The 23,989-nt window shown below is 36.3% G+C and overlaps 1 pseudogene; it reads left to right on the top strand.

Annotated features, from left to right (window-relative positions):
- Positions 1-14,350: 14,350 nt before the first annotated feature.
- On the top strand, positions 14,351-14,792 carry LOC141501356 (small ribosomal subunit protein uS9-like; annotated as a pseudogene).
- Positions 14,793-23,989: the final 9,197 nt, after the last annotated feature.

Raw genomic sequence — 23,989 nt, 5'->3', positions numbered from 1 at the left:
GTCAAAACAGAGAAACTATAGAGCAATTTTTCTAATATATACATATATATATATATATATGTATATATTAGATATAGAGATATAGATGCAAAAATATTAAATGAAATACTATTTTTAGGGGTTCTTTTCGAAGGCAATGGGGTTAAGTGTCTTGCTCAAGGCCACACAGCTAAGTAATTATTAAGTGTCTGAGGCGAGATTTGAACTCAGGTACTTCTGACTCCAAGGCTGGTGCTCTATCCACTGCCCCATCTAGCTGCCCCTAAATGAAATACCTTTAAGGGAGATTACCACAATTACCAGGATTATACACTATGTCCAGCTGGGATTTGTGCCAGGTGTTCAGGTCTGGTTCAATAGCAGGAAAACTATCAGATGAATAAGTGATCATATCAATAATAAAACCAACAAAAATCAAGTGATTATCTTAAGAGATGCAGAAACAACTTTTGACAAAATGTCAAATTCCTAATAGAAATATCAAAGAGCCCAGGAACAAAAAGGAGTTTTCCCTAAAAATAAGTAAATCTCTCTAAAACCCTCAACAAGAGCTATCCATAATTGGAACAAAGTAGAAGCCCACTCAAAAAAGATGAGAAGTGAAACAAGAATATCCATTATTACCACTATTCTTATAAACTGTATTGGAAATGTTAGTTCTAGCAGTAAGAGACCAAAAAGACAATGGAAGATATTAGAATAGAGAAAGGGAAAAATACTGTCACTATTTGTGATGATATTTTTAGAGAATACTAAAACATCAACTAAAAAACTAGTTGAAATCATTAACAACTTTAGCAATCTTGACATTAGCATTAACTTTAGAATTAACGACTTTGGTTGGTTTATAAAATAATATAACATAAATCCTCAGATTTTGATTTTTTTAGTTTGACTGTAGTATTAAGCTCCTCACTTTAGAATAAGATTGCACTAACATGTAAGCCATACAAACATATTATCTTAAGTGTAATTATAGATTTTGTAAATAAATAGATGGCTAAGACTTAATTAATAGAAAATAATTTAGTAACTGATATATACATCAGTGTCAGAATAAAATGATCATAAGACATAATCTTGTAAAGACTTACTTGTTCTTTCTGACATCTGGAAAAAAGAAGGGAATTAATAAAAGCTTAATTGTTTAGACCTCTTGAATAAATTCCCTTAGCTAGAGGTATATGCTGAGTGGTATAATCTTGAATGGTTGGATTTCCTTTTCTGGCAACTGAAATTACGAATTTGTATAGTAACCACAGGTCCCTTGTAAGGAAGATTTCTGGCTACAAAAAGCTTCAGCTTTGGGGCAAGACCTTCAGGAGCTATCTCCTTTTAATAGTTCAGTGTTGACTACAATATGACTTTGGGTTCAGAAAGCCTGAAAAGAAGCAAACCAGATGAATGACCTGCCTTGTCTAACTGAATTATACTCAAAAAACTTTTCCTAAGATTGCTGATATGTTTTGTTTTGTTTTTTCAGGTTTTTTTTTTTGCAAGGCAATGGGGTTAAGTGACTTTCCCAAGGCCACATGGTTAAGTAATTATTAAGTGTCTGAGGTCAGATTTGAATTCAGGTACTCCTGACTCTAGGGCCAGTGCTCTATCCACTGCACCACCTAGCTGCCCTGGGGCCCTGCTGATATGTTTTTAATCCTCTTTTCTGTCATAAAAATAAGCTCTGTGAATCCTCCTTTATCACTAATTACTGAGGAGTTAGTTGGCCTGACTTAAGGGAAGCTCTCGTCATTCTTTTAAATCATTGTTCATTTACTTGGAAATTTAGTAGTTGAAAATTACTTCATTCTTCAGATAATTAATTTTTGCAGACAGAGCCAGTTTCAGCTCTGAGAGCACTGAGACTAGAGACAGTAAAGGGACCTTCTGGTTAGTCAGAAAGTAGTTACAGTAGGTCCCTGTGCTAGGACTGGACACAAAAGTGGAAAGAGTTTGGACACACACCATTGCTTATGGAGACTTTTGGTTCAGAGAGAGAAACACTTCTGGTAAAAGGAGACAGAGACCCTGAAGAGCAGCTATCACATCTGGTCACAACATATCTCAGGGACCCTGAGGAATAACATCACCTATGATCCCAAAGGAACAGAGACCCTGAGGAGTAGTATCAGTTGCAATTCTGAAAGATCAGGGGTTCTTCCTGGTTAAGGAATAAAACATAGAGCAGGAAAGCAGTGACCAATCCTCTCCCCAAATCACATCAATTTGGGACCACTAACGACTTTCAAATTCCCATATCTAGATCTGAATACAGTCATGTGAAAAAGTATGAAGCTTCAGACAATCCCTTTCCCTATGGAGCTTTGCTGAAGTATAAAAGGCAAGGGTAGAAATCATGTTTGCAGACAAAGCAAAAGCAAAGCTGAAACAGACTTAATTCAAAGAGATAAGTAGGAAAACTCTATCTTGCTTAAAGGTACCATAGACAATAATGTGATATCAATATTAATCTAATATACATCAAATGACCAATCACCTGACTTCTTAAAAGAAAAAATAGATGACTTACAGAAGAATATAGACAAATTATACTAATGGTGAACCAAAATTTCCCCTCTCAGAATTACACAAATTTATGTATAGAACATACACAAAGGAAGTCAAGGAGACAACAAGAATATTTTAAAAGTTAGACATGATAGATTTCTGGAGAAAACTGAATGGACATAGAAATAAATACAATTTTTTTCTCAGCTGAACATGGTACCTTTACTAAAATGAGCAACTCAGGGCATAAAATCTCATAACCAAATGGAGAAAAAAAGAAATACTAAATGGAGATCTTTACTTAACTTTTATAGACCAAAATGCAAGATGAATTACCTATTTGTCGAAACTTAGATTAGAAATTAATTGGTAAGTAAATAATTTAATCCAAAAGAATGAATGAATCAAAGAATAAATCAGAGAATGAAGCAATAATTTCATTTATGAGAGATACAAAAATGAGGCAACATAACAAAATTTGTGGGATGTAACCAAAACAATACTTAGGGGAAACTTCTATCTGTAAATTCTTATGCATATAAAATAGAGAAAGAAAACTTCAATGAATTAGGCATGAAATATAAAAAAGTAGAGGAACTTCCGGCCAAGATGGTGGAGAGAAGACAGGCACAGTTCTAAAGTCTCCTGATCTCTTCCCCATCTATCACATGAAACAAACCTCTTAAAAGAAATCCAAACCAGGAAACCCAGAAAGAAAAGCCAGGAGAGGAAAATCTACCTCAGGCTTTGTCTCCTGAAGCAGCCTTGACTGAGTACAGGCAGGTGAGTCTGAGCTCCCAGGGAAGATCAGCCAGACCAACAGCTGAATCGGAACCGGGAGTCTGAGGGCCTGAGAGCCAGAGCTGCTGGATCAGCGGTGGGGCTGGACGAAGGGGGCTTGGGTCCGCGGGGAAGCAGAGGCGCTGGTGTTGGTGCTGTCCCCTTGGAGCTTGGGGAAGGGACTGTGGGGAGAGGTCTGGTGCAAGAGAGCTGCAGACACCATTCCTGGGCTCCTCGGGTCTGAGAAACTCTGAGCCCAAGCCTCAATTGAACTGAGGCCTCCTCCCAAACAAATGCAAATTATTTCTGCCTCAGGCCCAGGTGTGTGAGCAAAAGAACCAGCCCAGCTGAGGAATCACCTCAGGCCAGGGTAAAGCCCACCATTGATTGAAGGCAAAAGAATTCAATAGCTCCAATTCCCTTGCTCAAGCAAAGGGAGAAGGTCTCGCAACCAAGGTCACAGACACCCCAGAGAGGGCAACCAGCACCTGCTACTGGCCATCCAGAGAAACTGCATTCAGTAAAGGCTTTAGAGATCCCAAGCCCAGGTGAACCAGCCCCACCCACCTCAAAGTCTTAGCATAATGAAGAAGGGTGAGCAGAAAGGTGGATCCATAGAAAAATTCCTGGAAGGGAAAGACCCCAACCCAGAGAGACCTGGAAAATCTGAGGGGAATACAATCTGGTCTCCAGCACTTAAAGACTTCCTTGACGAAATAAGGAAGGAGTTTAAAAATCAACTGGAAAATTTGGGGGAGACAATTAATACCTTGCAACAAGAAAACAAAACCTTAGAAAGTAGAATTGGACAATTACAAAATGAGGACAATTCTCTCAGATCCTCAAATGAGCAAATGCAAAAAGAAATTAATTCTCTCCAAACCTCAATTGGTCAAATGGAAAGCTCTTTCAAAAGTAGAATTGACCAATTGGAAAAGGTTAATGAAGAAAACTCCTCCCCCAAAAAAATAATGGAATCTGCAGAAACTAATGACTCCACAAGACAGCAAGAGTCAGTTAAACAAAATTAAAAAATAGAAAAAATAGAAGCAAATGTGAAATACCTCATCAACAAAACCACTGACCTCGAGAATAGATCGAGGAGGGGATACCTGAAAATTATAGGACTTCCTGAAAACATTAAAGAGAAAAAAAGCGTGGACTTAATATTACAGGATCTAGTGATGGAAAACTGCCCTGACATCATGGAATCGGAGGGCAAAGTAGTTACTGAAAGAGTACATCGATCCCCACCAGAAAAAAGATCCTAAAAGGAAAACACCAAGGAATGTTGTGGCAAAACTTCAGAACTATCAGATAAAAGAGAAAATCCTGCAAGCAGCCAGAAAGAAAAAATTTAAATATCAAGGAGCCACAGTAAGGATCAAGCAGGACCTGGCTGCATCAACTTTAAGGGATCGAAGGGACTGGAACGAGATATTTTGAAGAGCACTGGAGCTTGGAATGCAGCAAAGAATCTACTTTCCTGCAAAGCTGAGCTTTCTTTTCCAGGGAAAAAGATGGACATTTAACAAAATGGAAGAATTGCAAAAATTTCTGATGAAAAGACCAGAGCTAAAAAGAAAATTTGGATATCAAACAGGAGGTTCGAGAGACACATGAAAAGGTAAAAAAGGGGGGGGGGGGGCAGTAAAAGGAAAAAAATGCAATTCAGCAAGTTGAAACTGGCTATATCCCAGCACGGCGGGGGGGGGGGGGGGGGTAGAGACTCTCATAAATCCTGAGAAATGTAACTCTAACAGAGAGACTATACCTAGCCAGAAATGATGGACATCCATGACCTATCCATGAGGCTGATATCTAATAGGATGTAACTGGCTTTAACAACACTGGGGAGAAAGACTCTAATAACTCTCAGGAATTTGGACTCTATTCAACAGAATATACTGAACTAGAAGGGACAGACACTCAGAATTTTCTATGACTTAGATAGAATGATCTAAAAAAAAATGCACTACCTCCCTAAAAAGGGGGACAGGAAAGAGACGGGAGGAGGGAGGGGATTGAATGGGACAAATCTCATTACACTAAGAGGTACAAAAAACCTATGGTAATAGAGGGGAAGGAAGGAGTAGAGGAGAAACACCTGAATCTTCTTCTCATCAGACTTGGCTTAAAGTCAAACTACACATACTCAGTTAACTTATAAAACATCTAACCTTTCAAGAAGTAAAAGGGGAAAAGGGGAGGGGGGACAGAGAAAGGGAAGGGGAGTGGAGGAAATAAGGGGAAATAACAAAAGGAAGGGAAGGGAACAGGGAAAGGGGAAAGAAATGGGAGGGTGTGATATAGGAGGGCAAACACACTGAAGGGGGTGGTATTCAAAAACAAAATACTGGGGAATATGGATAAAAGGGGGGAAAGTGGGAAAAATACAAACAGAGGGAAGATAGCACAGAGGGCAATAAAGAATTAGTAATCATAACCTTGAATGTGAATGGGATGAACTCTCCCTTAAAACAATATGCTGCTTACAAGAAACTCATTTGAAGCAGAGAGATACATATAGAGTAAAGGTAAAAGGTTAGAGCAAAATATATTTTGCTTCAGCTGAAGTAAAAAAGGCAGGGGTAGCAATCCTTATCTCAGACAAAGCAGCAGCAAAAATAGATAGCATTAAAAGAGATAAGGAAGCAAATTTTGTCTTCCTAAAAGGTACCATAGAAAATAAAGTCATTTAAATATTGAATATATATGCACCCAGTGGGACAGCACCCAAATTCTTTGAGGAGAAGCTGAAAGAATTACAGGAAGACATAGACAGCAAAACTCTACTAGTAGGAGACCTCAACCTCCCACTATCCGATCTAGATAAATCAAATCATAAAACAAACAAGAAAGAAATTAGGGAGGTAAATAGATTGTTAGAAAAATTAGACATAGCAAACTTATGGAGGAAACTGAATGGGGATAGGAAGGAATATACCTTTTTCTCTGCAGTACATGGAACTTATACAAAAATTGACCATGTACTAGGACATAAAAACCTAATGATCAACTGCAGAAAGGCAGAAATAGTGAATACATCTTTGTCAGATCACAATGCAATAAAAGTCATATGCAATACTGGGCCAAGGAGATATACACCCAAAGCAAATTGGAAACTGAATAAGCTCATCTTAAAAAATGAGTGTACCAAAAAACAAATTATAGAAAGAATTAACCATTTTATCCTAGATAATTATAATAATGAAACAACATAGCAAAACCCATGGGATTCATTCAAAGCAAACTCTCAGGGGATATATTATAGCTCTAAATGCGTATATGAATAAATTGGAGAAAGAGGAAATCAATGAACTAAACATGCAACTAAAAAAATTAGAGAAAGGACAAATCAAAAATCCCCAATCAAATACCAAATTAGAAATTTTAAAAATCAAAGGAGGAATTAATAAAATTGAAAGTAGAAAAACTATTGAATTAATAAATAAAACCAAAAGTTGGTATTATGAAAAAACCAATAAAATTGATAAACCTCTGGTCAATTTGATTAAAAAAAAGAAAGAAGAAAACCAAATCGCTACTATTATAAATGAAAAAGGTGAACTCACCACCAATGAGGAGAAAATTAAAGTAACAATTTGAAATTATTTTGCCTAACTTTATGCCAATAAATTTGATAATCTAAGTGAAATGGATGAATATGTACAAAAATATAAGTTGCCCAGGTTAAATGAAGAAGAGATTAAATATCTGAATAACCCTATCTCAGAAAAAGAAATTCAACAAGCCATTAGTGAACTCCCTAAAAAAAATCTCCAGGGCCTGATGGATTCACAAGTGAATTCTACCAAACATTTAAGGAACAATTGGTTCCAATCCTATATAAACTATTTGGAAAAATAGGGAAAGATGGAACTCTGCCTAACTTTTTCTATGAAACCAATATGGTACTGCTACCTAAACCAGGAAGAGTTAAAACAGAGACAGAAAATTATAGACCTATTTCCCTCATGAATATAGATGCAGAAATCCTAAATAAAATCTTAGCAAAACGACTACAACAAGTCATCACTAGGATAATACATTATGATCAAGTAGGATTTATTCCAGGAATGCAGGGTTGGTTCAATATTAGGAAAACTGTTAGTATACTCAATTATATCAATAACAAACCTATCAGAAACCATATGATCATATCAATAGATGCTGTAAAAGCTTTTGACAAAATAGAGCATCCATTCCTATTAAAAACACTAGAGAGTGTAAGAATAAATGGACTGTTCCTTAAAATAATTAGCAGTATATCTGAAACGATCAACAAGTATTATACTCAATGGGGAGAGGCTAGAGGCATTCCCAATAAGATCAGGGTTTAAACAAGGGTGCCCATTATCACCACTACTATTCAATATTGTATTAGAAATGTTAGCATCAGCAATTAGGGAAGAAAAAGAAATTAAAGGAATTAGAATTGAGAAGGAAGAGACAAAACTCTCACTCTTCGCAGATGACATGATGGTCTACCTAGAGAATCCCAAGAAATCATCTAAAAAACTACTGGAAACAATTAGCAACTTTAGCAAAGTTGCAGGTTATAAAATAAACCCCCATAAATCCTCAACTTTCCTATATATGACTTGCAAGAAACAGCAGGAAGAGCTAGAAAGAGAAATCCCATTCAAAGTAACCTCAGACAACATAAAATACTTGGGAGTCTATTTGCCAAGACAGACTCAGAATCTTTTTGAAAACAATTATAAAACACTTCTCACACAAATTAAATCAAATTTAAATAATTGGGCACATATCAACTGCTCATGGATTTGTAGAGCTAATATAATAAAAATGACAATTCTACCAAATCTAAACTATCTGCTTAGTACCCTACCAATCAAAATTCCAAAACATTTCTTTAATGAGTTAGAAAAAATTGTAAGTAAATTCATATGGAGAAATAAAAAGTCAAGAATGGCTAGGAGCTTAATGAAAAAAAAATTCAAATGAAGGTGGCTTAGCACTACCCGATCTAAAATTATATTATAAAGCACCAGTCATCAAAACTGTTTGGTATTGGCTAAGAAATAGAGTGGTGGACCAGTGGAATAGACTAGGTGTAAAAGCAGGAGAGGATTATAGTAATCTGCTGTTTGATAAACCCAAAGAGTCAGGCCACTGGGATAAAAACTGCTGGGATAATTGGAAGTTAGTATGGAAGAAACTTAAATCAGACCAACACCTCATACCCTTTACCAAGATGAGATCCAAATGGTTACAGGACATAGACATAAAAAACAATACTATAAGCAAATTAGAAGATCAACGACTAGTCTACCTGTCAGATCTATGGAAAGGGGAACAGTTTATGACTAAGGAAGAGTTGGAGAACATCACTAAAGACCAATTAGATGATTTCGATTACATTAAATTAAAAAGTTTTTGCACAGATAAAACCAATGTAATCAAGATTAAAAGAAAAGTAGTAAATTGGGAAACAATCTTTACCACTAATGATTCTGACAAAGGACTCATTTCTAAAACATACAGAGAACTGAGTCATATTTTTAAAACAAAAAGCCATTCCCTAATTGACAAGTGGTCAAAGCATATGCAAAGGCAATTTACACATGAGGAGATCAAAGCAATTCATAGCCATATGAAAAAATGCTCTAAATCATTAATTATTAGAGAAATGCAAATTAAAACTTCACTGAGGTACCACCTCACACCTCTCAGATTGGCCAGTATGACCATGAAGGATAATGATCATTGTTGGAAGGGATGTGGGAAATCTGGGACACTATTACACTGTTGGTGGAGCTGTGAACTCATCCAACCCTTCTGGAGAGCTATTTGGAACTATGCCCAAAGGGCAACAAAAATGTGTATACCCTTTGACCCAGCAATACCACTACTGGGTCTATACCCTGAAGAGATGAGGAAAAAAGGGTAAAAACATTACTTGTACAAAAATATTTATAGCAGCCCTATTTGTGGTGGCAAGGAATTGGAAATCCAGTAAATGTCCTTCAATTGGGGAATGGTTTAGCAAACTGTGGTATATGTATGTCATGGAGCACTATTGTTCTATTAGAAACCAGGAGGAACGGGATTTCAGGGAAACCTGGAGGGATTTGCATGAACTGATGCTGTATGAGATGAGCAGAACCAGAAAAACACTGTACACCCTAACAGCAACATGGGAGTGATGTTCAACCTTGAAGGACTTGCTCATTCCATCAGCACAACAATTGGGAACAATTTTTGGCTGTCTGCATTGGAGAGTACCATCTGTATCCAGATAAGGAGCTGTGGAGTGTGAACAAAGTACAAGGACTATTCCCTTTAATTCAAAAAAAAAAAAACCCAGATGTCTTATGGTTTGATCTGGTTACCTCTGAGAATTCTCTTCTCTTTAAGGATATGATTTCTCTCTCATCACACCCAATTTGGATAGAGGTACAATATGGAAACAAAGCAAAGAATGATGGAGTGCTGTCTGTGGGGTGGGGGTGGGGGGAGGGAAGCAAGATTGGGAGAAAATTGTAAAACTCAAATAATATCTTTAATAAAAATTAAAAAAAAGAAATATAAAAAAGTAGAAAAATGAACAAATGAAAGTAACCATTTATACATCAAAATGGAAATTCTGAAGTCAAAGATGAAATTAAGAATTTTTTTTTTAAAAAAGCAAACTAATAAATAAGAGTAAGTGTTGAGATTCCAGCCAAGATGGAGGAGAGAAGACAGGCAAACTGCTAAGCATCTCCTGTTCTTCCCTCATATAGAATATGAAACAAACCTCTGAATAGAAATTCAATCTACAAAACCCAGAAAGAAAAGGCAAGAGAAGAACTTATACCTCAGGATTTGTCTTCCCTGATCATGGGTGAGTCCGGCTACAGGGGGGTGGACTCTGCTGGGAGCAAAGGACCTGAGAACCTGGATTAGCCTTAGATTATCCTGATTAGCAGCTGGGCAGGAGCCTGAGGGCCTGACAACCTGACTGGCATGATCAGCAGTGGGACTAGATTCTGGGCAACCACAGGGCTGTGTGCCAAATTGGGAGCAGAGGCATTGCTTGTGGCACTGACAATCTGGAGCTTGCTGGCAGGGCTGGAGGGAGAGTTCCTGTGTGAGAGAGCTGCTCTGGGCTGGAGGACATCAAAGCCCACATCTCTATTTCAGCTGAACCCTCTTGCCAGAACAAACAAAATTACAGACTACTTTTGCCCCAGGCAGAACATAGCAGCAGAACCATCTCAGCTGACAATAGGGAACAAAGACAAAAGTATTTAACAGCTTCAATCACTCCCTCCAGGCCAAGGGAGATGGCCTCAGTAAAGGTCACAGACTCTGAGAAAAGAACCAGCACCCCCTACTGGCCATCTGGAAAAATTACACGCAATGAGCAAATCCTCTAACACCCCTACTGTCCAGCTGGAGGTATCACACTCAGTGTGTAAATCCTCTAGGGATCCCAACACCAAACTTCTGAGAACCTGCCCCTCCCCAACACAAGGTCTTAGGATAATGAAGAAAGGCCAGTGAAAAGGAGGTTCCATAGAAAAATTCTTAGAAGGAAAAGATCCTAACTCAGAGAGACCTAGAACCTCCAAGGAAAATATTACTTGCTCTCCAGCACAGAAAGACTTCCTTGAAGGAAATAAGGAAGGAGTTTAAAAATAAATTGGACTATGTGGGAGAGAGAATTAACACCTTGCAAAAAAAATTTCTCACAAAACCTCAATTGATCAAATGGAAAACTCTTACAAAAATAGAATTGACCAATTGGAAAAGGAGTTGCAAAATGTAAATGAAGAAAATTCTTCTCTGAAAAAAAGAAATGGAGTCTGTGGAAACTAATGACTTCATGAAACAGCAAAACCAAAAAATAGAAGAAAATGTAAAATACCTCATCAGTAAAACCACTGACCTTGAGAATAGATTGAAGAAGGACAACCTGAGAGTTATAGGCCTTTCTGAAAACACTGAAGAGAAAAAAAAAACCTGGACTTAATATTATAGGATTTAGTGATAGAAAACTGCCTTGATATCAAGGAAACAGAGGACAAAATAGTTATTGAAAGTATACATCAATTCCCTCTGGAAAGAGATCCTAAAATGAAAACACCTATTAATGTTGTGGCCAAATTCCACAACTATCAAATAAAAGAGAAAATCCTGCAAGCTGCCAGAAAGAAACAATTTAAATACCAAGGAGCCACAGTAAGGATTATACAGGACCTGGATGCATCAATATTAAGGGATTGAAGAGCCTGGAATGAGACATTCTGAAGAGCAAGAGAACAGGGAATACAGCTGAGAATCCACTATCCACTAAAACTGAGCCTTCTCTTGAAGGGGAAAAGGTGGTCATTTAAAGAAATGGGAGACTTCCAACATTTCCTCTTGAAAAGACCAGAGCTAAATAGAAAATTTGAACATCAAACAGGAGGTTCAAGAGATACATGAAAAGGTAAAAAAAAATGGGGGGGGTTTAAAAAAAGTCCTGCTATCCAATAAGATGAAACTGGATATATCACAGCATGGGAAAAATATTCTCATAACTCTTGAGAATTGTAACTGTATCAGAGAGAATATACTTAGCCAGAAGCGATGGACACTCATGACTTAGGCATGAGACTGCTATACAATGGGAAGCACTGGATATCCCCATTTGGAAGAAAGACTCTAATGATTCTTGAGAATTATAACTGTATTGGAGAGAATATATTTAATCAGAATTGATAGACATTCGTGACTTTTCTGTGACTCAGAATGATTTAAAAAAATACCTCCTTAAAAAGGGGGACAGTAATGAGATGTGAGGATGGAGGGAATTGAATGGGGGTAAATCTCATTATGCTAAGAGGCACAAAATACCTATGGTAATAGAAGAGAAGAAGGGAGGACGTGAGAAACACCTGAATCTTCCTCTCAGCAGACTTGATTTAAAGTTAAATAACCCACACACTCAACTAACTTAAGAAACATTTTCCCTTTCAAGTATTAAAAGGGGAAAAGGGGAGGGGGGATGGAGACAGGAACGGGGAGAAAAGGGGGAACTGACAGAAGGAAGGGAAGGGAAAAGGGAAAAAAGGGAAAGGTGAAAGAAAGGGGAGGGGTGGATATAGGAGTGCAAACATACTGAAGGGTGTGGTATTCAGAACCAAAATACTGGGGGAATACAGAAAAAGGGAAAGAAAAGGGAAAATACAAACAGAGGGAAGACAGCATGGAGGGTAATAAAGAGTTAGTAATTATAACTTTGAATGTAAATGGGATAAACTCTCCCTTAAAACATAAGAAAATAGCAGAGTGTATTAAAAACCAGAATCCCACAATATGCTGCTTACAAGAAACTCATTTGAAGCAGAAAGATCAATATAGAGTAAAGGTAAAAGGTTGGAGCAAAATATATTTTGCTTCAGCTGAAAAAAAACAGGGCTAGCAATCCTTATTTCAGACAAAGAGCTGGAAAAATAGATTATTTTAAAAGAGACAAGGAAGGAAACTATATCCTCCTAAAAGTTACCTTAGACAATAAAATGATATCAATACTGAATAGGAATGCACCCAATGGGGTAGCATCCAATTTCATAGAGGAGAAGCTTAAAGAACTACAGGAAGACATATACAGCCAAACTCTACTAGTGGAAGAACTCAACCTCCCACTCTCAGATTTAGATAAAGAAACAAGAAAGAAGTTAAGGAGGCAAGTAGATTTGTAGAAAACCTAGAAATGATAGTCTTATGGAGGAAATTGAATGGGGATAGAAAGGAATACACTTTTTTCTGCAGTACTTGGCACTCACTCAAAAATTGACCATGTACTAGGGCATAAAAACCTAATGATCAATTACAGAAAGGCCAAAATAGTCAATACATCTTTCTCAGATCAAAATGCAAAATAATCATATGAATATTGGGCCAGGGTGATATAGACCCAGAACTAATTGGAACCTGAATAACCTCATTTTAAAGAATGAGTGGATCAAACATCAAATTATAGAAAGAATTAATTATTTCATCATAGATAATGACAATAATGAAACAACATACCAAAACCTATGGGATTTACTCAAAGCAGCTATCAGGGGATATATTATATCTTTAAATGCTTATATGAATAAATTGGATAAAGAGGAAACCAATGAACTAAATATGCAACCAAAAAATTGGAGAAAGAACAAGTTAAAAACCCCCAATTAAATATCAAATTAGAAATTCTAAAACTTAAAGGAGAAATTAATAAAATTGAAAGCAAAAACAATCTATTGAATGAATAAATAAAAGCAAAAGTTTGGCTATTGTATGGGAAAAAAACCCATTTAAAAGAAATAAACTCCTTTGAGCAAAAAAGAAAGTTTATTTTGACTTTTCTCAAGAAAAGAGCATAGTCCAAGTCTCGCATGGTAGTAAAACTCAAGGAGCTGCCCGGAGGTGACATATGGCCTAGCACGATTTCCCCCTCCCTAGCCCCCTCTCTTCCAACCTGATTGGTTAAGGTTTTCAGAGTTACAATCTTTACACAAAAAATCTACCCAGAAACAAAGAGGAGAATAATAGGATTTCATAAAATATTACCTCACCATCCAGATGGTGAGGGTATCAGAAGAAGAAGATTTCTAATGACCTTCTATTAAATGAATTAATATCTGTGTATGCAAGGTCTTCTAAGGAACTCTACTATCTTCTTAGTTTAGCATTTATCAAACAAGAGAAGGCAGGCTACTGTTCTCACATTCTATTATCAAATAGGTGGCTCACTAAGACTGCAAGATCTCTTCTCTGGAAGTATTTCACTATTTCCCTCCCTAACAGAATCAATGTAAGGTCTTCCTGGAAATAGTCCACTGTTTCACTCCCTAGCAGAATCAGGAGGCTGTCTGACTGGGAATGCAAGGCCTCTCTCCCTCTTCTAAAAATAGTCTAAGGGTAATAGTCTGCCTTTGTTTTAATAACTTTTAACCCTGAAACTCTTGCCTTTTGTGCTTTGGCACTGCTGGGTTGAGGAGCTTCCTTCTCCAGCTTCCATTGCCACCACCATGTCCACTGCAGCCTCCAGCCCGGCTCTGAGCCTGCGCCACCCATCAGCAACATGCCATCCCAGGGGATGTTCCAGTCTGTCCAGGTCTTTGGGTGAAAGAAAACTGCCACTGCAGTGGCCTACTGCAAGAGAGGCAATGGGCTGATCAAGGAGAATGGATGACCACTGGAAATGATTGAGCCTCGCACCCTGCAGTACAGGCTGTTAGAGCTTTTCCTCCTGCTAGGCAAGGAATGTTTTTCTGGCATAGATATCTGCATGTGTGTAAAAGGAGGGGGCATGTCGCCCAGATTTATGCTATCCAACACTCCATCTCCAAAGTCCTGGTGGCCTATTACCAGAAATATGTGAATGACGCCTCCAAGAAGGAAATAAAGAATATCCTCATCCAGTATGACCAAACTCTGCAGGTGGCTAACCCTTGACACTGCAAGTCCAAGAAGTTTGGTGGACCTGGGCCTGGGCTCATTACTAGAAATCTTATCGATAAGGCAACTGCTCGGATTATGGGTCTTTTTGTAATAAATTTGGTATATCAACTCTTGAGGTTTGAAAAAAAAGGAATATTAACTCTTAAGAGGAAATATTCCACTCACTATGGGCAATGTTATCCCCATCCAGAAGAAGAAAAACAAAACACAACACATATACACACATGTAACAACAGATGCCCAAAGACTTCTCTCTGGACCGCATAGCACTATACTGTTGAAGGAAAATTGGAGAGCATCAGTTCCAAACCCAGCATTTGAGAGAAAAGAAAACTGGCTTCAGCAAGTGAAGTGGCACACCACACCAGGATTAAAACAATTTTCCACTGTCTGAGTTCAGATACAATTGCATGTAGTTCTCTCTTAAATCTGAGGACTCTGATAAATGATCTTGAACTGACTCCCAGACTTGTCTCTGCCTTGTGGGAACATACCCCTGCATCTCCTACCCTTTACAATCATTCTGCAGCCCTCACTTACACTCAAAGTTAGAAAGAATTCTAGGGATCATTGAGTTCAAGTCTATCATTTTAGAGCAGAAGAAAAAAGGCTTAGTCACTTTAAGTGATTTGTCCAGGGTCACTCATCACGTGAGAAAGTATTTCAACTCAGACTTTATTGACTCCCATTAAAATAAATATGGAGACTTCATTGTATCAGTTCAGAAATGGTCTTGAAAGGGCATTCCCTATAGTCCATTTTGACTCTATCTCTCTGTGTCTATCTCATTCTCTTTGGCTCTCTCTGTATCTGTTTCCTGAAAAACTTTTTCTCCTTCTAATTCCCACTCAATTAATAACTAGTCATTTCTTCTTATCCTTTTATATTTATGATAATATACTTGGAATTGGAATTAATCCTAGGGACCATTGAGTTCAATTTTATTTGCCCAGTTGCAAATATTTATTCTGAATTTTAAATCGAATTTCACCTTAGATTATTCTAACATCTAGGAATGGTCCTCTACGACTGTCCTTTTTGATCCACATATTTCACCCCACTGTAGACACTTCAATTTCCTGTGGATGTTCCCTTTTGTCTCCTTCTTAACCTCAATCACAGATTTCCTCTAACTCTATCTGACTTTACTCCAAACAATAACAAATTGACATCCTTTTCTCTCCCTGGCATCCAGAGGTTCAGAAAGCTGAAGTGTCTTCAAGTATCATCAAATCAATCCCAATAAACATCATAAAAGATGGAGAAAACTGAGGTTTACAGTGGTCAAGTGACTTCTCCAAAGGAACAAAGCTTTTTATTGACTGTGTGAGATTTAAAAGCTAGTACTCAACTTCCAGCGGACTGCTCAAACCACTTTCTTTGTATGTGATCTGTTCTGTTATTGCCAGTTATTTTTGCCCTGGGCATTGATACAGAAAAACATGTGCTAAGGGGGATGATTGGATCAGTTGAAGACAAACTTTGTAAATTTGTTTTTTTTTCATTGTTAAGGGAAGCTTCCTTCTTCCTTTATCATTTAATTTAGTCCAAATCTGAGGGCCTGACCTTCAACTTGATTTTGATTGCACTGTCTTCTGCTGGGGCAGCCAGGGAGCACAGGTACTGGAAACACCCAAGACCATCCTAAAAAGACCTCTCCCCCAAAATCAAAATCTCCAGTACCAGGACTTTGGTTACTCCCAGGTCACCACCCCTTCCAAGGACTCTGATGGAGAATTTAAGGAGATGGAGGAAAGGGCTCCGGCTCTACTACCTACCAGCATCCTGTTGAAGCCATGGTCAGCTGGCCTGACCAGTTCAAACAGCAACCCACCTGGTCTTCTCTTTAAACTCTTCTTAACTTTTCTATTATTTTTTTTCACTTTTAATTGTTATTGTTTTGATTGATTTTTTAATTTTTGCAAATACATTTTATGAAATTCTTTCAACATTTATCCATATGCATATGTATTTTTTTAAATTACAAAATTTCTTTCTTCCCTTCCTTCCCACCCCCTCCCCTCAGTGGCAAACAGTCAGGTTAATATTGTACATATACATTTGTGTTAAACATGTTCACAGATTAATCATTTTTGGCATGAGGAATTAGGATTAAGGGAAAGAAATACATGAGATTTTTTTAAGTGAATGTAGGGGTGGTTAGGTAGCACAGTGGATAAAGCATGGGCCCTGGTCTCAGAAGCACCTGAGTTCAAATTCAGCCTTAGACACTTAATAATATTTACCTAGCTGTGTGACCTTGGGCAAGTCACTTAACCCCATTGCCCTGCAAAAATCAATAACCAAAAAACAAACAAAAAAGTGAACAGAGTATTCATCACATTCTAAAGATTTTTTTTTTGTTTTGTTTTGTTTTCCTTCATGTGGATGGGGATAGCACTGTCCATAGTAGGTCTAATAGGGTTATCCTAGCTCTCTGAACTATTTCCCCCCAATTTCACAGTTCTCTTCTTATCTACGTTATTGGTTTTATTGATTCTAGTCCTTAAATTTTATGTAATCAGCATTTGTTCTATTTTTTTAGAGTTTTCAAAATATAAAGGAGTAGGATATTTTTACACCTATTGAAATTATGATATGTTTTTGTTATTTATTTTTATGTAATTGTTTTCCTACTACTTTACCACCCTAGCATTTGTGGCATGAATTCAACTTGGGTATACTGAAATTCTTCTTGATGTACTGTTTTTGTCTCCTTACAAGGCAACATTTTATTTAAATTTCTTGATTTTGTTTATCACTGGTTTCACTGTCAAAACCATACTTTTTCTCATAAAATAATTTGGTTGAGTTCTACTTCTGTCTATTTTTGAGAAAATTTTTGTATCATAGGTATGAATTGAGCTTTAAATATTTGATAGAATTAACTTGTAAATCCATCTGGCCTTGATCTTTTTTTCCCTTTGGAATTTTACTAATGATTTGCTCAAACCTTTTTCTGATATTAGATGGGATAGGATCTCTTGTCCTTGTTTTCTTCATTTGTGTAATTCATTTTTTTAGAATGCAATGTAAGAAACCATGAAGGGTCACACTCCAGAGAAGCATGGAAAGAATCACAAGAACTGATGCTAAGTGAAGGGAGCAGAACCAAGTTCTCTTGTACATGTTGAACACATTGTACACATGAACAATAACATTGTGAGTTGACAAACCATCCTGCAACCAGCTCCTCTCAGCAGCCCAGAGAACCAGAACTACCCTAGGAGACCTGTTATGGACAATACCATCCATATCCAGATGAAGAAAATAAAAAAAAAAACCAAATTCTGAATGAACACTATGTTCACCTTTTTCTTATGTTTTTCCTTACTATCCCATGGATTTCTTTCTTTTTGCTTAGTCCTAATTCCTCATATTGAAAAAGACCAATATATAAACTTTTTTAAAATTTATTTTCATCCATTTATACAGGTATATTAGCAAGTTACAAAGTTTCCCTCCACCCTCCCTTCCCACCCCCCCTCCCCTCAGTTGGGAACAGTAAATTTACATATATATTTTGTTAAACATATTTACAAATTAATAATTTTGGACATGAGGAATTAGGATGAGGGGAAAAAGATACATAAGATATAATTTTATATAGTGTCCATAAGATTCAATAGGGTGTTTTTTTTCCTGTGTGTTTTGATTTGTTTTGCTTTTCCTCCTCTGGCATGGAATAACATAATCCATAATCTTTTGAAAATGGTTATTCTAGTTCTCTGGACTGCCAAGAGGGGCTGCCTCCACAAGGTTGTTCATTTCACAATGTTGATGTGTAAATTGTTCTCTTGGCTCTACTCCCCCTGCTCAGCACCGGATTCCATAAGTCATTCCATGCTTCTCTAGAGTCCAAACATCCATTCTTTCCTATAGAATAAGAATATTCCATAGTATTCATGTACCATAACTTGTTTAGTCATGCCCCAACTTATGGTCATACCCTCAATTTCCAATTCTTTGCAACTACAAAAAGGGCTCCCATGAATATTTTGGAACATGTAGGACTTTTTACATTTTTGACAGTTTCTTCTGGATATACTCCCAGAATTGGAATTGCTGGGTCAATGGGTATGAACAGTTTTATTGCTCTTTGGGCATATTTCCTTATTGCTCTCCAGAAAAGTTGGATCCCTTCACAACTCCACCAGCCATGCATCAATGTTCCAATCTTCCCACAACCTCTCCAACATTGATCATCTTTGTTTTTTCTCATCTGGGCTAATATAATAGGTGTGAGATGATATCTCATTGTTGTTTTAGTTTGTATTTCTCTAATCAATAGTGATTTGGAGCATTTTTTTCATATGACTATATATAGCTTTAATTTCTTCATTTGAAAACTGTCTTTTCACATACTTTGATCATTTATTAATTGGGGGATGATATGTGATATTACAAATTTGACACAATGATCTATATATTTTAGGAATAAAACCTTTATCAGAAGACCTAGTTCTAAAGATCATTTCCCAGCTTTCTGCTTTTCTTCTAATTTTGGCAGCATTATTTTATTAGTGCAAAACCTTTTTAATTTAACATAGTCAAAATCATTCATTTTGCATTTTATAATGTGCTCGAACTCTTGTTTGGTAGCAAATTTATCCCTTTTCCATAAATCAGATAGATAGAATATTTTTGCTCTATTAATTTATCTATGGTATTGCTCTTAATTCTAAATCCTGTGCCCATTTTTACCTTATTTGGTATAGGGTGTGAGATGTGGATCTATGCCTAGATTTTGCCATACTTTTTTATAGTTTTTCCCAACAATTTTTGTCAAATAGTAAGTCCTTATCCCAGAAGCTGATGTCTTTGGGGTTGTCATACAGTAGTTTGTTGTACTACATTTTCTTTTTAACCTGTTCTAATTCACTGATCCATTACTCTATTTTTTAGCTAGTACCAGGAAGTTTTATTGACTGCTGCTTTATAGTACAATTTTAGATTTGGTAGAGCTAGGCCACCTTCCTTTACATTTTTTTTCTTCAGTTCCATGGCTATTGTTTACCTTCTGTTGCTCCAGATGAATTTTGTTACTATTTCTTCTAGATCGGTAAAGTATTGATTTGGTAGCTTGATTGGTATGGCACTGAATAAATAATTTAATTTGGGTAGTATTCTCATTTTTATTACATTAGCTCAACTTAACCATGAGCATCTGACATTATTCCAATTATTTAGATCTGACTATACTTCGGTGATGAAAGCTTTATAATTGTGTTCATACAATTTCTGGGTTTGTCTTAGAAGGTAGATTCCCAAGTATTTGCTGTCTACAGCTATTTTAAATGGAATTTCTCATTCTATTTCTGGTTCTTGGGATTTTATATAATAATAGGAATGCTGATGTTTTATGTGGGTTTATTTTATATACTGCTACTTTGATGAATTTGTTAATTGTTTCAAGGTGTTTTTTTAGATGATTTTCTTGGGTCCTTCTAGGTATACCATCATATCATCTGTAAAGAGTGAAAGCGTTGCTTCCTCATTGCCTATTCTGATTCCTTCCATTTCTTTTTCTTTTCTTATTGCTACTGCTAGTGTTTCTAATACTATATTCAATAGTAATGGTGGTAGTGGGCATCCTTGTTTCACTCCTGAATTTATTAGAAATGCTCTGAATCTATTCCCATTAAATATAATATTTGTTTATGAGTTTAGATAGATGCTATTTATTATTTTAAAGAAAACTCCATTTATTCCTATACTTTCTAGTGGTTTTAATAGGAATGGATGCTGTGTTTTATCCAAGTCTTTTTCAGCATCTACTGAGATAATCATATGGTTTCTGTTGGTTTTACTGTTGATATGTTTAATTATGTTGAATGTTTTCCTAATTTTGAACCATCCATGCCTGCCTGTTATAAATTCAACCTGATAATGGTGTATTAATCTAGTAATAACTTACTGTTAGTCTCATTGCTAAAATTTTATTTAAGATTTTTGCATCAATATTCATTAAGGAGATTGATCCTTAATTTCCTTTGTCTATTTTGGTTCTTCCTGGATTAGGTATCAGAAACATTTTGGTAACATAATAGTAATTTGGTAGAACTTTTTCCTCTCCCATTTTTAAAATAGTTTATGTAGAATAGCAATTAATTGTTCCTTAAATGTTTGGTAGAACTCACTTGTAAATCTATCTGGGCCAGTAGACTTTCTTAGGGAATTTATTGATGGTTTCTTCAATTTCTTTGTCTGAAATGGGGTTATCGAAGTAAATTATTTCCTCTTCTGTTAATCTGGGCAATTTGTATTTTTGAAAATATTCATCCATTTCACTCAGGTTGATCAATTTATTGGTATACAGTCTGGCAAAGTAGCTCTGAATTACCTCTTTAATTTCCTCCTTGTTGGTAGTTAGTTCACCCTTTTTTTCAATACTGGTTCTTTGGTTATATTCTCTCTTTTCTTAATCAGATTAACCAGAGGTTTCTCTATTTTATTGGCTTTTTCATCAAACCAGCTCTTAGATTTATTTATGAAATCAATGGGTTGTTTTGCTTCTTATTTTATTAATCTCTCCCTTGATTTTTCAAAATTTCTAGTTTGGTATTTAATTGCAGATGTTTAATTTGTTATTTTTTTTAGCTTTTTTAGTTGCATACCCAAGTCATTGATCTCTTCTTTCTCTATTTTATTTATATAGGCAGTTAGATATACAAAATTTCTCCTCAAAACTGCCTTGCCTGACACCATAAATTTTGGTATGATGTCTCATTATTATCATTTTCTTGGATATAATTATTGATTATTTCTATCATTTGCTGTTTGATCCAACCATTATTTAAGATAGTTATTTAATTTCCAATTATTTCTTTGTTTATCTTTTCCTGACCCTTTATTAAATATAATTTTTATTGTATCATGGGCAATAGATTTGGTAGAGCTAGGCCACCTTCCTTTACATTTTTTTTCTTCAGTTCCATGGCTATTGTTTACCTTCTGTTGCTCCAGATGAATTTTGTTACTATTTCTTCTAGATCGGTAAAGTATTGATTTGGTAGCTTGATTGGTATGGCACTGAATAAATAATTTAATTTGGGTAGTATTCTCATTTTTATTACATTAGCTCAACTTAACCATGAGCATCTGAAGTGTGTATTTATCATTTATCATTTCTGTCTTTCTGCATTTGATTTTAAGGATTTTGTGCCCTACTACATAGTAAATTCTGGTGGAAGTGCCATGTACTGCAGAGAAAAATGTATATTCTTTTATGTCCCATTAGGTTCACTCCAGAGGTCTATCACATCAAGCTTTCCAAGATTTCATTCACCTTCTTGACTTCCTTTCTTGTTTATTTTGTTGTTAGATTTATCTAGTTCTGAGAGAGGTAGTTTGACGTCTCTCATTATTAAAGTTTTGCTGTCTATTTCTCCTTATAGTTCACTCAATTTTTCCTCTAGGAATCTAGACTCTATCCCACTAGGTGCATACATGTTCAGTAATGATATAGCTTCATTTCCAATACTGCCTTTTAAGAAAATGTAGTTTCCTTCCTTATCCTTTTTAATGAGATTGATTTTTGCTTTTACTTTGAGATTAGAATTGCCAACCCAGATTTTATTTTACTTCAGCAGAGGCATAATATATCTTGCTCCAACCTTTTACCTTTTCCTTGTATGTATCTTTCTGCTTCAAATGTGTTTCTTGTAAACAACATACTGTAGGATTCTGCTTTTTAAGCCATTCTCCTGTTTCCATTTTATGGGACAGTTCATCCCATTTACATTTACAGTTAACATTACTAATTCTATATTTCCTACTATGCTATTTATATTTGTCTCTTTCCTTTTCTCTTATTACACCTCACCAAAATTTTACTACCTTTTCCCTTTGATTTATCTCTGAAAAATGTAAATTTCAGTTTATTTTCATTTATACCTTCACCTTCATTTTTATAATCCCTTCTTCCCTTATCTTCCCCTTTCCCAGTTCCCCACCCCTTCCCCTTTAGATTAAGTTAGATTTGTAAACCCAAGTGGGAATGTATCTTATTCCATCACTGCTAAATCTATTGAATAGAATGTACACAGCATTCACATTTTACTTTCTTTTCCTCTAAAATTTTAAATCTTTATGCCTCTTCCAACTTGGTGCTTTAATATTTGTAGTAGTCAGGTATCATCAATCACAGTTCTTGATTACTTGATTAGCTCCTATTGCTATCAAGATATCATCATAGATTATTTACTTGGTTGTTTGATAAGAAACATTGACTCAAATTGTATCAAATTAGAATTATAATCATTTTTAACCTTACCCCCTTTTCAAGTATCTTTCACGTGCACACCATCCTTTTCACCAGTTATGTTTTTGCAAGGCAAATGGGGTTAAATGGCTTGCCCAAGGCCACACAGCTAGGTAAATATTAAGTGTTTGAGACCGGATTTGAACCCAGGTATTCCTGACTCCAGGGCCGGTGCTTTATCCACTGTGCCACCTAGCGGGCCAAAAGCCATATCATTTCTTGAACTATTTGTGGCCCTAGACCCTGACCTATATTCTTTCCCACTTTACTTCCTCCACCTCCCACTCATGGTACTTAACACATTAAGTGGACCAAGGTCCTTTGTCTCCCCACTTTACCTCCCACACTTTAGCTCCCCCACCACCACCCACACACAGGGTACTTAATCCCTTGTTAAGTGAAGCATCTTGATCTAATTAACTGAAAGTATCTTTTTTTTTTTTTTTTTTTTTTAGTTTTTGCAAGGCAATGGGGTTAAGTGGCTTGCCCAAGGCCACACAGCTAGGTAATTATTAAGTGACTGAGGTCAGATTTGAACTCAGGTATACCTGACTCCAGGGCCCATGCTCTATCCATTGCGCCACCTAGCCACCCCTAACTGAAAGTATCTTAAGGTATCTGAGTACTCTGAGTACTGGGAACTTTACAAATGATTATAAGTAATAGAGACATTGGCTCCAGTACTTGCAGTTTATGTTGACCTCATTAGAAAAGGTGCTTAGCATCTTGTGATTAAAGCAAGTGAGAGTACAATGAGATACTTAAATTAAAGTCCACACTCTTGCTTTTTTTCCCCCTGGACTTTTTTTATCTCAAACACAGTGATGTGATCTTGGACCACTTTAACTGAGAAACAGTACACAATTAAACCTATATCCTATAGGTTCATTCTCTTCAATTATATTCTACCCTGTAATTATCCTTAGGGAAGTAAAGGGCTAATTACTTTAAGTTTTTATATCTTTCCTTTTATGGACCAACATTTGTTTAAAA

The sequence above is a fragment of the Macrotis lagotis genome, chromosome X, assembly GCF_037893015.1.
Source record: "Macrotis lagotis isolate mMagLag1 chromosome X, bilby.v1.9.chrom.fasta, whole genome shotgun sequence".
Taxonomy (NCBI): Eukaryota; Metazoa; Chordata; class Mammalia; order Peramelemorphia; family Peramelidae; genus Macrotis; species Macrotis lagotis.
Note: the sequence above shows the minus strand (reverse complement) of the source record. Positions and strands in the feature narration are given on the sequence as shown.